The following is a 5,350-nucleotide window of genomic DNA, read 5'->3' as shown; positions in this document are numbered from 1 at the left end:
AGAGAGTGTGCGAGCGAGAGAGAGAGAGAGAGAGAGAGAGAGAGAGAGAATTTTTATGGACTAAGTGTATTTCATATTTGAGGTGGACTGACGCTCACTACAGTGTGTATTCTTAGCTTGTGTATGTGTGTGTGAGAGTGTGTGTGTGTGTGTGTGTGTGTGTGTTTATATGGCTTGAATAGGCCAATGTTTGATCGTAGCAACACTTTGAATTGTACATATGTGTGTGTTAGTGTGAGAGTGTGTGATTGGTCATGTGAGCTCATATCTTATGTATATGTGTGTGTGTGTGTGTGTGTGTGTGTGTGTGTATGTGTAGGTTATTCTGGTGTTGTTATGAGAGAGCACGTTAGTGATTATGGCTCTAGCAATGACCGCACCATGGTTTATGCCTCCACACAGGGAAATGCCTGTGGCCTGTTGTGTATGTGTGTGTGTGTGTGTGTGTGTGTATATAGATGTGTGTGTGTGTGTGTGTGTGTGTGTGGATGTGACTGCTGTTCAGCTATCTATGCCTGAGTCTGGGTGAGGGTGTCTTTATGTGTAAGTGTATATGTGGGTCGGGTGGTATTGCGTATACGCTCATCTGTCTATACTTTATGGGTGTATGTGTGTGTGTGTGTGTGTGTGTGTGTGTGTGTGTGTGTGTGTGTGTGCTCTGTTTCAAACCCTAAACTCCGTAAATAACCAAGCACCATGCAGGGTGGAGCCACCCACACGCCCAACACACTGAGCATCTCTCTCTCTCTCTCTCTCTGTCGTCTTCCTCCACTGTAGCCGTCCCTTCACCGATCAGCCAAAACATTAAAACCACTGCCCGTTCAGGTGAAGACCACCGATGATCTGGAATCAGCCTGTGACGTTCTAGACGACAGCTGGGTCAGAAACTGCTAGAACAGTCTGAAAACTCTCAATTCGCTGGTTCTTCCCGCCCCCTGGGTTGCCAGATTTGCCTATTTTCCCCCTTAAAGCTGCGATGTTGGAAAGCAGTAGGGATTTTCAAGCTTCAGGGTTACTATGGCAATCTGACATGTTGTTTTCATCATGCCCGGGTTTCTTTCGGTGGTTCTTTCCCCCTAGCGGTTGCCAGATTTCGCCTTACTTTCCCCACTTTCCCCTAAACGTTAAAAATGTGAGTGAACATGGCGCGGTGGCGAAACTGCTAGAACAGTCGGAAAACTCTCAATTCGCTGGTTCTTCCCGCCCCCACTGGGTAGCCAGATTTGCTATTTCTCCCCCTTAAAGCTGCGATGTTGGAAAGCAGTAGGGATTTTCAAGGTTCCGGGTTACTATGGCAACCAGAGACACTGTTTTCATCATGCCTGGGTTTCATCCATCGCTTCTTTTCCCCTCGTGGTTGCCAGATTTCGTGTGATTTGCCCCTAAACGTACGTAGGTTGCTGGTTGCTGAACTGTTCCTTTCACTCTTGTTTTTTATTGGCTGTTCCACTTAATCGAATGCGTAAGGCCTTCAGTCCTGCTCCTGAAGCCCCAGCCAATGGGAGAGCTCGCCTGGCTGCATCAGGCCTGAGGTCAGCGTCTGCCGTCCGTTTCTTGGAGATTGACGGGAAGTGTTTGTACCTCACTCGCCGGCGAGGCCTCCGCACATTTCGCTTCTCCGTGATTGGCTCAGGGTGTGGCGCAGCAGGCGTAGGGGCGGGTCCTGCTTAATGATGGTGTGTGTGCTCTGTGCACGTTTGATCTGGTCTGCCCGGGTTATTTGGGGAGTGCGGGGATCGCTTGGTTTGGACTGTAATTAGACTATTTGGTCAGCAAGAGCGCAATCAGAGCTGTCTGGGTGGCGTTAGAGTGTATGCACACACACACACACTCACACTCACACACACACACACCCTTGCGTACACACTTGATGAGCTATAATTTTGTGCAACAGTGAATAAAACCCTGACTGAAACACAGAGGGAGGAACTGAAATACAGATACGGCCCCAAAGCACAAACGACTGTGGCCGGGTGTACGTGAGGGGATGTGTGTATATGTGTGTGTGTGTGTATACCCACCCAATCTCTCTCATTCACAACCAATTACCGCTCGTCCTGCAGTTACCAAGCCCCACCACTGGGGGTATTGAAGTGCCACTGTTATCCAGGTAATAATGGCTTTACACAACTGACATATACACTGTGTGTACTCGTTTAGGCTGTGGCCAGAGACCATCCCTACTACTGTGTAAGTCTGTGGTTGGGCTGTTTGATGTGGTCCTGCAGGCTGGCGTGGTCCGCAGCCCCGGTTCCCCTCTGAGAGCAGCGGCGTATTGAAAGCGAACGCTCCCAAAACCACTTCACAGACTCGGAGAAGTCTTTTGACGAAGGCTTTGTGCGTCAGAGCTGCTGTGCTGATCAATAGTGGGACCCGGGGCCGGTAACTGGCCCTCCTGAGCATGTTATGTTAGCCACGGAACCGCCAGCTTCCCAGCTGGGCTTGTGGGGGAAATGCTCGCCTTTGCCCCCGTCAGCTTGTTCATTCCTAACTCCCATCGACAAATGATTCAGTATCCGCTATGAATTATTCAGTATCCATTATGAATCATTCAGTATCCGATCAGAATCATTTAGTATGCACTCTGAATCATTCAGTATCCATTATGAATCATTCAGTATCCACTATGAATTATTCAGTATCCGCTATGAATTATTCAGTGTCCATTATGAATCATTCAGTATCCGCTCAGAATCATTCAGTATCCGCTCTGAAATATTCAGTATCCGCTATGAATTATTCAGTATCCACTGTGGATTATTCAGTATCCGCTATGAATCATTCAGTATCCGCTATGAATTATTCAGTATCCACTCTGAATCATTCAGTATCCGCTATGAATCATTCAGTAACCGCTATGATTCATTCAGTATCCGCTCTGAATTACTCAATATCCACTATCAACTATTCAGTATCAGCTATAAATTATTAAGTATCAACTACAAATTATTAAGTATCCGCTCCAAATGATTCAGTATCCGCTATGAATTATTCAGTATCCGCTATGAATTATTCAGTGTCCATTATGAATCATTCAGTATCCGCTCAGAATCATTCAGTATCCGCTATGAATTATTCAGTATCCGCTATGAATTATTCTGTATCCATTATGAATTATTCTGTATCCATTATGAATTATTCAGTATCCACTATGAATTCATTAGAAGCTCCTATTAATTGTACATAATCCACTATGTTTCTGCTGCTGCTGTGAAGCTGATATGCGAGGTATTCTAGGTGAAGAAGAGACCTCAAAGATGTCTCGCTAATTTACCATCATCATCATCCTCATCATCCTCATCATCCTCCCCTGTCAAACTCAGGAGACGTGTGTAGGTTCACTGGTTTGTTTGGACAATAAATAAAGTGGCCATATCCTGTATGTCTGTCTGGAAGAAGCTGGTGGGCTCAAACACTAAAGCTCTGTGAATGCTTCTGGGTGGGTTTCCTCGAATTCTCGCTGCTAACCTTCTGTGGAAAATTGCTCCGACGCAGTTTAAGTGGCCATAATGAAAGGAGGGGCCCCGAACGGAGCCGTTTAGGTCGTTAAGGCACTCGGCCCCGCTCTGTGCCCCCTTTCACACGCTGAACACTCCATTAACAGCAGTAATTACACTCCCAATTAGAGACGCAACCCGGGTCAGCAAAACACTACTCTGCTGTGCAGACCTCTTTAAGACCCACTTTAAGCTGCACCCACTGCTGACACAGATGTGCAAATGCACACACACACACACACCCACACACACAGCTTGTCTAGTCACTGTACACTGTCCCAAACACTGATGACCCTGTTGGCACCATGCTGCCTAATGCCAGGCGTGGCCTATAGAGGGCTATATAATCCCCTTGATTTCAGAAGAAAGAATGAACGAGCAGGTGTCCCAATACTTTTGTCCAAATATTTAGTGCATCTAAACACACAAAACTGAAATCCTGTCTTTTGAAATCATTTATAAAATGTTGTTAATAGAAACAGTCATTTTCAAATCCTCACTGTTAGGAGAACCTGTGTTCGCTAAGTGGTTGCTATGTCGTTGCTATGCAGTTGTTATGGTGCTCCAGGTGCTTGCCAGGTATTTGCTTTGCAGTTGCGATAGTATTTAAAGTAGGTGCTATGATGTTGCTAAGGGTGGTTGCTGGGGTACACCTGGTGGTTACTAGGGCGGTTGCTAAGGTATTTCAGGTGGCTGCTAGGCTATTGCTAAATGGATGCTACCATGTTGATAAGGTGTTCCTAGGTGGCTGCTAAGCTATATATAAGTGGTTGCTAGGGTGTTGGCTAAGGTATTTCAGCATGTTGCTAAGATGTTCCAGGTGGTCGCCATGGTAGTTGCTTTGGTATTTCAGGTGGTTGCTAAGATGTTGTTAAGTGAGTGCTATGCTGTTGCTGAGGTGTGTCTTGGTGGTCGCTATGGCAGTTGCTTTGGTATTTCAGTTGGTTTCTAAGATATTGTTAAGTGAGTGTTATGCTGTTGCTAAGGTGTGTCTTGGTGGTTGCTATGGCAGTTGCTGTGGTATTTCATGTGGTTGCTAAGGTGTTCCTAGGCGGTTGCTATGGTACATAAGGTGGCTGCTAAGGTATTTCAAGTGATTAAAAAGGTCTTCCAGATGGTTGCTTTGCCGTTTGCTATGGTGTTTTAGGTGGATGCTAAGGCGTTGTTAAGTGCATACTGTGCTATACTGTTGCTAAGGTGTTGGTATTGCATTGGTATGTCCATTTTTTTTATAAAGTGTTCCAGACAGTTGGCATAGTATTTCAGGTGGTTGCTATGGTGTTGCTAAGTGGTTGCTAGGGTAATGCTATGTTGTTGCTAAGATGTTTCTTGGTGGTTGCTAGGCAGCTGCCATGGTATCGCAGGTGGTTGCTCACGTGTTGCCAAGTGGTTGCTGTGGCACCTCACGTGGTTTGTTGGGTGTTACCTGTGTATTCGTGACATAAGGGGGGGTGCGCAAACTTTTGACGCTCACGAGCCGCTATATTAATAACATAGTAGTGAGGCAAGAGCAGCTGTAATTGACTGTAAATACGCAGGATGTGCGCGTGCGTGCGTGCGTGCGCGCGCGCGCGTGTCCCTTTAGAGCTTGAACGCCGGTCTGCGCTCGTGCCACTCCTGTCCACTCCTCCCCTGGTGGGCGGTGTGTGTGTGGTGGGAGGTATGTGTGTGTGTGTGTGTGTGTGTGTGTCTCGCGCTGTAACCGGACCTCCCCCGCGCGGCTCTTTAAAGAGTGTGGGGGTTGTATTTACCGGCGCTGAAACTGCGCTCGCGCCTCCGGGAGCGAAGCCTCGCGCAGCGCCTTCCATGGTGCGGGACACTTACACACTGGCTCGCGCAGCGTCGCCCTCGGA

At 47.2% G+C, this 5,350-nt stretch overlaps 1 protein-coding gene across 2 annotated transcripts in view; it reads left to right on the top strand.

The window, feature by feature from the left end:
• The first annotated feature begins 5,200 nt into the window (after window positions 1–5,200).
• Window positions 5,201–5,350, top strand: part of col27a1a (collagen, type XXVII, alpha 1a) — a 71,827-nt gene continuing 71,677 nt past the window's right edge. For both annotated transcript variants that reach the window (XM_072662623.1, XM_072662622.1), the window contains exon 1: window positions 5,201–5,350. This exon is cut by the window's right edge and continues 304 nt beyond it. The gene's annotated coding sequence lies outside the window, so the exon portion shown is untranslated.

Source organism: Salminus brasiliensis, chromosome 18 (genome assembly GCF_030463535.1).
Source record: "Salminus brasiliensis chromosome 18, fSalBra1.hap2, whole genome shotgun sequence".
Classification (NCBI taxonomy): Eukaryota; Metazoa; Chordata; class Actinopteri; order Characiformes; family Bryconidae; genus Salminus; species Salminus brasiliensis.
The sequence above is the reverse complement of the archived record's forward strand: the minus strand, read 5'-3'. Positions and strand labels throughout refer to the sequence as shown.